This window comes from Phyllobates terribilis, unplaced genomic scaffold, assembly GCF_046119375.1.
Source record: "Phyllobates terribilis strain yellow unplaced genomic scaffold, ASM4611937v1 Scaffold_4__5_contigs__length_816908805, whole genome shotgun sequence".
In the NCBI taxonomy this organism is placed as follows: Eukaryota; Metazoa; Chordata; class Amphibia; order Anura; family Dendrobatidae; genus Phyllobates; species Phyllobates terribilis.
In genome coordinates, this window is record NW_027362764.1 from 113,278,970 (window position 1) to 113,290,982 (window position 12,013).

Consider the following 12,013-nt stretch of genomic DNA (forward strand, 5'->3'; position numbering starts at 1 on the left):
CGGCAGGAAAAGTCAGTGCTGCAGCCCAGTATGCTGTTGAGCAAGCCCACTGGGAATCTACCTGGTCAGACAGATGGCCAGTCCAGACCTGTTTGAGGTTTTCCACGGCCCTCTCGGCCACTAATGTAGGGCGAGCCGGAGAGCCAATTGTAAAATACGGTGGTTGATGTGTGAGATGCCGCCAAGGAGTGGAAATGTCTGTAATAATCCTTTTAGAATGCTTACCTCACTTCTAATCAACATTAAACGCCTAACATTCCAATGGTAGGTTGAAATAATATTTAATTTGTGCTTTGCCAAGTCTCCACGAGCAGAGGTAATATTTGTTGTTAATTCCACTGTCTGTTCTTGGAAGATGACACGCTGGTTGCCGCACACTTCCATAAAACTGAAGCCATCCATGCATAGAAATAGTGAGTGCATGCATACGTTTTTATGTAACATTGCAACATGTTATCAAAAAATAAATCTCATGGCTTACGGTTTTGTTTTTGGCTGCATTTATAGCTGTCACAATATGCATGTTGGACACCCCTGCTGTAAAGGCATTGTCCAGTGTAGAAAATATATATACAGACACTTTCTGTAACCCCTATCCACTCTGACTAAGAAATGAGGATCTCGACAAAGAACCAGCTATTAACTCAAATTCCCTAATTTGGTATATAAAAAAAAAAAATTATATATATATTGTGAGGTAGCGCTATTCATCATGCTGGGGACACTCGCTTCACCGGATCAATTAAAGCACACATGCAACATCTTTCCGGTATTTCACAGTCCAGCAGTTTATTACAGATCATAAACTGCACATAACATAGTCCATCTCAGTGGCTCACTGACATGTTACACACATAATATCCAAGAGCCTTTCCAGTGACAGATACGCCCACTTGGCTCCTGATACAGCCTTCAGCAAGGTAACAATATCCATGTCCACATCCAGCAGCGTTTTTACCTTTGCCGGGTTTTAGCTGCTTCTCTCAGCTCAGTTCTGCCACAGCAGGGGCTTTAAGGCTTCCCAGATGTAGTCTCCAAGCCACATGCCTTCAAAAGGCTACTGGTATCCTAGATCCAGCCTCTGCCTTCCAGGCCTCACCAGGCCTCTCTCTTCCAGCCTCTCCAGGCTAATGGTGTCCCACACACAGGGATCAGGCCTCACGCCTTTCACCCTGTTTCCAAACCACCAGGATTTATATATCCTTTAGTGCACACAGGACCTGCGATGATGTCAGTCATGTGATCAGTCACCTGAGGGAGAGGTAAATGGTCAGCTAGAGCACACCCCCTGGACCATTACAGTAATGCCGCAAGCCGCTACAATAGAATATATACACTGTGTGCAGAATTATTAGGCAAGTTGTATTTTAGAGGATTATTTTTATTATTGATCAACAACTATGTTCTCAATCAACCCAAAAGACTCATAAATATCCGAGCTTAATATTCTTGGAAGTTGGAGTGTTTTTTTTTTTTAGATTTGGCTATCTTAGGAGGATATCTGTTTGTGCAGGTAACTATTACTGTGCAGAATTATTAGGCAACTTAATAAAAACCAAATATAATCCCATCTCACTTGTTTATTTTCACCAGGTAAACCAATATCAGTGCACAAAATTTAGAAATAAACATTTCTGACATGCAAAAACCAAAACCAAAAAAATTAGTGATCAGTATAGCCACCTTTCTTTATGATGACACTCAACAGCCTTCCATCCATAGATTCTGTCAGTTGCTTGATCTGTTTTCGATCAACATTGCGTGCAGCAGTCACCACAGCCTCCCAGACACTGTTCCGAGAGGTGTACTGTTTTCCCTCCCTGTAGATCTCACATTTTATGATGGACCACAGGTTCTATATGGGGTTCAGATCAGGTGAACAAGGGGGCCATGTAATTATTTTTTCTTCTTTTAGACCTTCACTGGCCAGCCACGCTGTGGAGTAGTTGGATGCATGTGATGGAGCCTTATCCTGCATGAAAATCATGTTTTTCTTGAACGATACCGACTTCTTCCTGTACCACTGCTTGAAGAAGCTGTCTTCTAGAAACTGGCAGTAGGTCTGGGAGTTGAGCTTCACTCCATCCTCAACCCGAAAAGGTCCCACAACTTCATCTTTGATGATACCAGCTCATACCAGTACCCCACCTCCACCTTGCTGGCGTCTGAGTCGGAGTGGAGCTCTCTGCCCTTTACTGATCCAGCCTCTGGCCCATGCATCTGGCCCATCAAGAGTCACGCTCATTTCATCAGTCCATAAAACCTTTGAAAAATCAGTCTTAAGATATTTCTTGGCCCATTCTTGACTTTTTATCTTTTGTTTCTTGTTCAAAGGTGGTCGTTTTTCAGCCTTCCTTACCTTGGCCATGTCCCTGAGTATCGCACACCTTGTGATTTTTGATACTCCAGTAACGTTGCAGCTCTGAAATATGGCAAAACTGGTGGCGAATGGCATCTTCGCAGCTTCACGCTTGATTTTCCTCAATTCATGGGCAGTTATTTTGTGCCTTTTTTGGCCAACACGCTTCTTGCGATCCTGTTGGCTATTTGCCATGAAACGCTTGATTGTTCGGTGATCACGCTTCAAAAGTTTTGAAATTTCAAGACTGCTGCATCCCTCTGCAAGACATCTCACAATTTTGGACTTTTCAGAGCCCGTCAAATCTCTCTTCTGACCCATTTTGCCAAAGGAAAGGAAGTTGCCTAATAATTAAGCACACCTTATACAGGGTGTTAATGTCATTAGACAACACCCCTCCTCATTACAGAGATGCACATCACCAGATTTACTTAATTGGTAGTTGTCCTACTCCAAGCTGCATAGGCTTGGGAGCCAACATGTATAAAAAGTATCAAAGTGATCAAAATACTCATTTGCCTAATAATTCTGCATGCGGTGTGTGTGTGTAAAATATATATATATATATATATATATATATATATATATATATATATATATATATAATATACCAAATTGGGGAATTTGAGTTAATAGCTCGTTCTTTGTCGAGATCCTCATTTCTTAGTCAGTGGATAGGGGTTACAGAAAGTGTCTCCCTCTTGTGACATGGCACTGTGTATTGCATAATGCGTCGTCAGATTGGCGAGGTGGCTGCGCCTTCTCATTACTGACCCGTTCTTTCTCTGGGGGTCTGCCAGACATTGCCGATAATGACACAGACGTCTATAACTAATTATCCATTCTGTCGTGGCATTTCAGAGCCCTGTTCTCAGGATCAGTGGTGCTCCTGGTGATAACTTTTAATATGGGAATAACCCTTTAAACATTTGTCAAAAGAATTTTCCTCAGGGTTTGTGTTATTTTAGACTGTTGGATGGAATGAGAGAGGGAATAAGATGAGAAAAGCCTTATATGTGAAAGTGATAGGAAGTTATTAGACCGATGGAGAGAACGTGGTGTGTGGGGTATTATCTGTAAATATGAGAGGTAGTCTAAGACTGCTCTAAAACTATCGTGCTTTGGATGTTGTGCGGAGTTTGGATAGCGCTCTGTGTGCTGGACAGACACCGGTCCTGGTTAGCCAAGTGGCCTCAGGAAAATAGTACAGGGGTGATGAGCCCTCAAATACCCCTCAGTTACATGGCTTTGGTAAGAAGTTGGTTGTATGTGGAGACAGGGGGTTAAGTATGCGTCCTGCCCCTCCATAAACATTTCTCACTGTTGTTTTGTGGGTCAGGGATGTGGAGTCAGAGCAGGTAGGAATGTCATGACTCCGGCCTCAATACATGTCTGTGTACAGTCCTTTAAAAATTAAGCAAGTTGATCCCTTTATTACCACAAAGTGATGCACCAGCGGCTAGAAATCACATTTTGAAGTTCTGTATATATGTATCTTGGAAGTGCACTGGGGCGTGACGATGCACTTACAGCTCCTCAGTCTGGCGCTGTGTTCCCTGCCTAGCACCGCCCTCCTCTGGTGGATGGACAAATCATTGACTCCAAATACACTAACTTTCCTTTATTCCCCTATATCCAATCACTCACTCGCTCTTGTCACCTGCATCTGCCATCCACCAGAGGAGAGCTGTGCTAGGCAGGGAACACAGCGCCAGGCTGAGAAGTTGTCACGCCCCAATGCACTTCTAAGATACATATATACAGAACTTCAAAATATGATTTCTCGCTGCTGGTGCATCACTGTGGTCATAAAGGGATCAACTTGCTTATCTTTTAAAGTGCTACACAGGCATATAAATGGTTTGGAGCTGTAGAAGTTTGACAAGTTTCCTTTTAATATACACTGCTCAAAAAAATAAAGGGAACACTTAAACAACAGAATATAACTCCAAGTAAATCAAACGTCTGTGAAATCAAACTGTCCACTTAGGAAGCAACACTGACAATCAATTTCACATGCTGTTGTGCAAATGGAATAGACAATAGATGGAAATTATTGGCAATTATCAAGACACACTTAATATAAAGGAGTGGTTCTGCAGGTGGGGACCACAGACCACATCTCAGTACCAATGCTTTCTGGCTGATGTTTTGGTCACTTTTGAATGTTGGTTGTGCTTTCACACTCGTGGTAGCATGAGATGGACTCTACAACCCACAGAAGTTGCTCAGGTAGTGCAGCTCATCCAGGATGGCGCATCAATGCGAGCTATGGCAAGAAGGTTTGCTGTGTCTGTCAGCGTAGTGTCCAGAGGCTGGAGGTGCTACCAGGAGACAGGCTAGTACACCAGGAGACATGGAGGGGGGCCGTAGGAGGGCAGCAACCCAGCAGCAGGACCTCTACCTCTGCCTTTGTGCAAGGAGGAACAGGAGGAGCACTGCCAGAGCCCTGCAAAATGACCTCCAGCAGGCCACAAATGTGCATGTGTCTGCACAAACAGTTAGAAACCGACTCCATGAGGGTGGTATGATGGCCCGACGTCCACAGATGGGGGTTGTGCTCACAGCCCAACACCGTGCATTTGCCACAGAACACCAGGATTGGCAAAGTCACCACTGGCGCCCTGTGCTCTTCACAGATGAAAGCAGGTTCACACTGAGCACATGTGACAGACGTGACAGAGTCTGGAGACGCTGTGGAGAGCGATCTGCTGCCTGCAACATCCTTCAGCATGACTGGTTTGGCAGTGGGTCAGTAATGGTGTGGGGTGGCATTTCTTTGGAGGGCCGCACAGCCCTCCATGTGCTCGCCAGAGGTAGCCTGACTGCCATTAGGTACCGAGATGAGATCCTCAGACTCCTTGTGAGACCATATGCTGGTGGGGTTGGCCTTGGGTTCCTCCTAATGCAGGACAATGCCAGACCTCATGTGGCTGGAGTGTGTCAGCAGTTCCTGCAAGATGAAGGCATCGAAGCTATGGACTTGCCCGTCTGTTCCCCAGACCTGAATCCGATTGAGCACATCTGGGACATCATTCTCCATCCACCAACATTACGTTGCACCACAGACTGTCCAGGAGTTGGCGGATGCTTTAGTCCAGGTCTGGGAGGAGATCCCACAGGAGACCATCCGCAACCTCATCAGAAGCATGCCCAGACGTTGTAGGGAGGTCATACAGGCACATGGAGGCCACACACAATACTGCGCCTCATTGTAACTTGTTTTAAGGATATTACCGTTTTTTTCGGGCTATAAGACGCACTTTTTTCCTCCAAAATTTTGGAGGAAAATGGGGGATGCGTTTTATAGTCCGAATGTTGGGGGGGTGTATATATATATATATATGTGTGTGTGTGTGGAGCCGTGGAGGTTGGGGCACAGGAGGCAGCAGCCGCCCGCTGCAGCCTACACTGTCCCCGCTGCTAAAGAAAATGAATATTCACTGCTCCCCACGCCCATGGAACGTGGGGAGCACTGAATATTCATGCTCCTTAATAGCAGCACACAGTGTAGCCACGCTGCGGCTCCTGCTGCTGCCGGCTATCTCGTGTGCCCGCTGTTAAAGGCTATGAATACTCAACCTCTCTCCACGCCCATGGGCGTGGAGAGGGGGTGAATATTCATGCCCTTTAATGAGCGAGCACACGAGATAGCTGGCAGCAGCAGGAGCCGCAGCGCAGCTACACTTTGTGCCGGCTATGAAGGAGAGTGAAGTCACTGCTCCCCACGCGCACAGTCCCGGCGTGGGGAGCAGTGACTTCCGGCAGCTGATCTGTCCTTGTGAGCCGCGCATGGCAGTGACGTCATGCGTGGCTCACATGGAGAGATAAGTGCAGGCAGACAGGACGCAGCGCTGGAGGAGAGAAGAAAGGTGAGTAGGAGTGTTTATTTTTTAATGTGCAGCATGATGGGGATTAGGGGGACCATGCATACCAGGACAGGGATGAGGGGTGCCATGCATACCAGGACAGGGATGAGGGGTGCCATGCATACCAGGACAGGGATGAGGGGTGCCATGCATACCAGGATAGGGATGAGGGATGCCATGCATACCAGGATGGAGGGGTTCCATGCATACCAGAATGGAGGGATGCCAGGCATATCAGGATAGGGACCATGTATAAAAGGAAGGGGGGGGGGGTGCATATATACCAGGATGGGGGATATTATCAGAATTGTCAGCAGAAGACCCCCCCCCCCCCCCTCCCCCTTTTTTTTTTTTTTCCTCCTCTAAAACCTATGTGCTTCTTATAGTCCGGTGCTTCTTATAGTCAGAAAAATACGGTACATCAAAGTTGGATCAGCCTGTAGTGTGTTTTTCCACTTTAATTTTGGGGGTGACTCCAAATCCAGGCCTCCATTGGTTAATAAATTTGATTTCCATTGATGATTTTTGTGTGATTTTGTTGTCAGCACATTCATCTTTGTACAGAACAAAGTATTCAATGAGAATATTTCATTCATTCAGATCTAGGATGTGTTATTTGAGTGTTCCCTTTATTTTTTTGAGCAGTGTATTTAACTAGTATAGAACTTTAGAATAGTTTTACATTAATATATGAATACCGTTGTTATTGTTTTACCTACCATTGTACTACAGTGTTTTTACATTTTACTATGTAACTAGCTGTACCCGGCCACGTGTTGCTGTGGCTCAGTCTGGTTAAATGAAAAGGAAAAAAAAGAGAGAATGCAGGTTTCTAAAATATTTAGTTTCACAATGCTTGTGGGTGTACAATATTTTTTTTTGCTGTTCCATTGTCTATGTAGATATAGAGATTGTCTGTCTGTTTTTCCGACTCTAGAACACGCAATCCGTGTTTAGATTTAAACTGCATAATTCTAAAGATTGGCCCTGAGCTGTGTTGATGGTGATACATATTATATAATCTTTGTATGTATGTATATACAGTGCCTACAAGTAGTATTCAACCCCCTGCAGATTTAGCTGGTTTGATAAGATGCAAATAAGTTAGAGCCTTCAAACTGCAAACGAGAGTAGGTTTTATGAACAGAAGCATAAATCTTACAAACCAAAAAGTTATGTTGCTCAGTTGAATTTTATTAAATTTTAAACCTAAAAGTGTGGGTCAATTATTATACAACCCCTATGTTTAATATTTTGTGGAATAACCCTTGTTTGCAATTACAGCTAATAATCGTCTTTTATAAGACCTGATCAGGCCGGCACAGGTCTGTGGAGTTATCTTGGCCCACTCCTCCATGCAGATCTTCTCCAAGTTATCTAGGTTCTTTGGGTGTCTCATGTGGACTTTATTCTTGAGCTCCTTCCACAAGTTTTCAATTGGGTTAAGGTCAGGAGACTGACTAGGCCACTCCAACACCTTGACTTTTTCCCTCTTGAACCAGGCCTTGGTTTTCTTGGCTGTGTGCTTTGGGTCGTTGTCTTGTTGGAAGATGAAATTACAACCCATCTTAAGATCCTTGATGGAGGAGCGGAGGTTCTTGGCCAAAATCTCCAGGTAGGCCGTGCTATCCATCTTCCCATGGATGCGGACCAGATAGCCAGGCCCCTTGGCTGAGAAACAGCCCCACAGCATGATGCTGACACCACCATGCTTGACTGTAGGGATGGTATTCTTGGGGCCGTATGCAGTGCCATCCAGTCTCCAAACGTCATGTGTGTGGTTGGCACCAAAGATCTCGATCTTGGTCTCATCAGACCATAGAACCTTGAACCAGTCTGTCTCAGAGTCCTCCAAGTGATCATGAGCAAACTGTAGACGAGCCTTGACATGACGCTTTGAAAGTAAAGGTACCTTACGGGCTCGTCTGGAACGGAGACCATTGCGGTGGAGTACGTTACTTACGGTATTGACTGAAACCAATGTCCCCACTGCCATGAGATCTTCCCGGAGCTCCTTCCTTGTTGTCCTTAGGTTAGCCTTGACTCTTCGGACAAGCCTGGCCTCGGCACGGGAGGACACTTTCAAAGGCTGTCCAGGCCGTGGAAGGCTAACAGTAGTTCCATAAGCCTTCCACTTACGGATGATGCTCCCAACAGTGGAGACAGGTAGGCCCAACTCCTTGGAAAGGGTTTTGTACCCCTTGCCAGCCTTGTGACCCTCCACAATCTTGTCTCTGATGGCCTTGGAATGCTCCTTTGTCTTTCCCATGTTGACCATGTCTGAGTGCTGTTCACAAGTTTGGGGAGGGTCTTAAATAGTCAGAAAAGGCTGGCAAAAGAGATCTTTAATCCACACATGTGAAGCTCATTATTCTTGGTGCCTGAACTACTTCTTAATACTTTAGGGGAACCAAACAGAATTCTTGTGGTTTGAGGGGTTGAATAATAAATGACACTCTGAATTAACTTTTAACGTTTAAAAAAAAAAAAAAAAAAAATTTGCTGCAGTGCATTTCCCACTTCCAGGCTGATCTACAGTACAAATGTCACAATGCCAAGTTAATTCCGCATGTGTCAACCAGCTAAATCTGCAGGGGGTTGAATACTACTTGTAGGCACTGTACATATTATCCAGAAATTATAGAAGCAGCACTCCAGTTCAGTGAAAAAAGTTGATTTTAATGGCCCATATGGCGACATTTCGGTCCACGGTGGGGAGTGTTGCTTCTATAATTTCTGCATATATTGTGGACTGGTATGTGCCTGGAGAGCTTTGCACCAAATCCTTTTGCTGGTGCTGTTCATGATTTTATATATATAATATACAGTACAGACCAAAAGTTTGGACACACCTTCTCATTTAAAGATTTTTCATGACTTTGAAAATTGTACATTCACACTGAAGGCATCAAAACTATGAATTAACACATGAGGAATTATATACTTAGCAAAAAAGTGTGAAACAACTGAAAATATGTCTTATATTCTAGGTTCTTCAAAGTAGCCACCTTTTGCTTTGACTGCTTTGCACACTCTTGGCATTCTCTTGATGAGCTTCAAGAGGTAGTCACCGGAAATGGTTTTCACTTCACAGGTGTGCCCTGTCAGGTTTAATAAGTGGGATTTCTTGCCTTATAAATGGGGTTGGGACCATCAGTTGTGTTGTGCAGAAGTCAGGTGGATACACAGCTGATAGTCCTACTGAATAGACTGTTAGCTGTTTTTTTTCATTGCCATAATACAAATTCTAAGTTAAGAAAAACGAGTGGCCATCATTACTTTAAGAAATGAAGGTCAGTCAGTGCGAAAAATTGGGAAAACTTTGAAAGTGTCCCCAAGTGCAGTTGCAAAAACCATCAAGCGCTACAAAGAAACTGGCTCACATGAGGACCGCCCCAGGAAAGGAAGATCAAGAGTCACCTCTGCTTCTGAGGATTAGTTTATCCGAGTCACCAGCCTCAGAAATCGCAGGTTAACAGCAGCTCAGATTAGAGACAAGGTCAATGCCACACAGAGTTCTAGCAGCAGACACATCTCTTCAACAACTGTTAAGAGGAGACTTTGTGCAGCAGGCGTTCATGGTAAAATAGCTGCTAGGAAACCACTGCTAAGGACAGGCAACAAGCAGAAGAGACTTGTTTGGGATAAAGAACACAAGGAATGGACATTAGACCAGTGGAAATCTGTGCTTTGGTCTGAGGAGTCCAAATTTGAGATCTGTGGTTCCAACCACCGTGTCTTTGTGCGACGCAGAAAAGGTGAACGGATGGACTCTACATGCCTGATTCCCACCGTGAAGCATGGAGGAGGAGGAGGTGTGATGGTGTGGGGGTGCTTTGCTGGTGACACTGTTGGGGATTTATTCAAAATTGAAGGCATACTGAACCAGCATGGCTACCACAGCATCTTGCAGCGGCATGCTATTCCATCCGGTTTGCGTTTTGTTGGACCATCATTTATTTTTCAACAGGACAATGACCCCAAACACACCTCCAGGCTGTGTAAGGGCTATTTGACCAAGAAGGAGAGTGATGGGGTGCTATGCCAGATGACCAGGCCTCCACAGTCACCAGACCTGAACCCAATCGAGATGGTTTGGGCTGAGCTGGACCGCAGAGTGAAAGCAAAAGGGCCAACAAGTGCTAAGCATCTCTGGGAACTCCTTCAAGATTGTTGGAAGACCATTTCCGGTGACTACCTCTTGAAGCTCATCAAGAGAATGCCAAGAGTGTGCAAAGCAGTCATCAAAGCAAAAGGTGGCTACTTTGAAGAACCTAGAATATAAGACATATTTTCAGTTGTTTCACACTTTTTTGTTAAGTATATAATTCCACATGTGTTAATTCATAGTTTTGATGCCTTCAGTGTGAATGTACAATTTTCATAGTCAAGAAAATACAGAAAAATCTTAAAATGAGAAGGTGTGTCCAAACTTTTGGTCTGTACTGTGTGTGTGTGTGTGTGTGTGTGTGTGTGTGTGTGTGTGTGTGTGTGTGTATCTCTATATCTCTACCAATTAAGTAAATCTGGTGATGTGCATCTCTGTAATGAGGAGGGGTGTTGACTAATGACATCAACACCCTATATAAGGTGTGCTTAATTATTAGGCAACTCCCTTTCCTTTGGCAAAATGGGTCAGAAGAGAGATATGACAGGCTCTGAAAAATCCAAAATTGTGAGATGTCTTGCAGAGGGATGCAGCAGTCTTGAAATTTCCAAACTTTTGAAGCGTGATCACCGAACAATCAAGCGTTTCATGGCAAATAGCCAACAGGGTCGCAAGAAGCGTGTTGGTCAAAAAAGGCGCAAAATAACTGTTTTGCCATATTTCAGACCTGCAACGTTACTCCAATATCAAAAAGCACAAGGTGTGCAATACTCAGGGACATGGCCAAGGTGAGGAAGGCTGAAATACGACCCCCTTTGAACAAGAAACATAAGATAAAACATCAAGAATGGGTCAAGAAATATCTTAAGACTGATTTTTCAAAGGTTTTATGGACTGATGAAATGAGAGTGACTCTGGATGGGCCAGATGCATTGGCCAGAGGCTGGATCAGTAAAGGGCAGAGAGCTCCACTCCGACTCAGACGCCAGCAAGGTGGAGGTGGGGTACTGGTATGGGCTGGTATCATCAAAGATGAACTTGTGGGACCTTTTCGGGTTGAGGATGGAGTGAAGCTCTACTGCCAGTTTCTGGAAGACAACTTCTTTAAGCAGTGGTACAGGAAGAAGTTGGTATTGTTCAAGAAAAACATGATTTTCATGCAGGACAATGCTCCATCACATGCATCCAACTACTCCACAGCGTGGCTGGCCAGTAAAGGTTTAAAAGAAGAAAAGATAGTGACATGGCCCCCTTGTTCACCTGATCTGAACCCCATAGAGAACCTGTGGTCCATCATAAAATGTGAGATCTACAGGGAGGGAAAACAGTACACCTCTCGGAACAGTGTCTGGGAGGCTGTGGTGGCTACTGCACGCAATGTTGATCGAAAACAGATCTAGCAACTGACAGAATCTATGGATGGAAGGCTGTTGAATGTCATCATAAAGAAAGGTGACTATATTGATCATTAATTTTTTTTGTTTTTGCATGTCAGAAATGTTTATTTCTAAATTTTGTGCACTTATATTGGTTTACCTGGTGAAAATAAACAAGTGAGATGGGATTATATTTGGTTTTTATTAAGTTGCCTAATAATTCTGCACAGTAATAGTTACCTGCACAAACAGATATCCTCCTAAGATAGCCAAATCTAAAAAAAAAAACCACTCCAACTTC

At 44.3% G+C, this 12,013-nt stretch overlaps 1 protein-coding gene across 2 annotated transcripts in view; it reads left to right on the top strand.

The window, feature by feature from the left end:
* The window catches only part of LMBR1 (limb development membrane protein 1), a 158,712-nt gene that overhangs the window by 6,649 nt on the left and 140,050 nt on the right, over positions 1-12,013 (top strand). The gene's annotated exons all lie outside the window — the stretch shown is intronic.